Raw genomic sequence first — 596 nt, forward strand, 5'->3', positions numbered from 1 at the left:
GGAACTCGGTTTAATATATACACAGCTGTCTTAAGAGCTTCAGTCAACAAAGATTTATGAAGTTTAGAGCTAAGAAACATGCTCCTCACCATGTCCAATAATGTTCGGTTTTTCCTCTCAGCTACGCCATTTTGGTCCGGAGAACCAGGCATAGTATATTGGGAAACAATCCCATGTTCTTGAAGAAACTTCGCAAACGGACCAGGTGCTTGTCCATTCTCAGTGTATCTACCGTAATATTCTCCACCTCTATCAGTTCTCACGATCTTAATATATTTTCCACATTGCTTCTCCACTTCAGCCTTAAAAACCTTAAAGGCTTCAAGTGCTTCGTTTTTATTATGAAACATGTAGATATACATGTATCGTGAGTAATCATCAATGAAAGAGATGAAGTATTTTGGACTTTGCATGTCCATATCTGGACAACAAATATCTGAATGTATGATTTCTAATATTTCTGTACTCCTCTTGGCACCCTTTTTAGACTTATTAGTCTGCTTTCTCTTAATGCAATCCACACAAGTCTCAAACTCAGTAAAATCTAAAGTACTGAGTACTCCATCATTTACTAATCTTTTAATCCTCTCTATGGA

The sequence above is a fragment of the Primulina huaijiensis genome, chromosome 1, assembly GCF_012295235.1.
Source record: "Primulina huaijiensis isolate GDHJ02 chromosome 1, ASM1229523v2, whole genome shotgun sequence".
Taxonomy (NCBI): domain Eukaryota; kingdom Viridiplantae; phylum Streptophyta; class Magnoliopsida; order Lamiales; family Gesneriaceae; genus Primulina; species Primulina huaijiensis.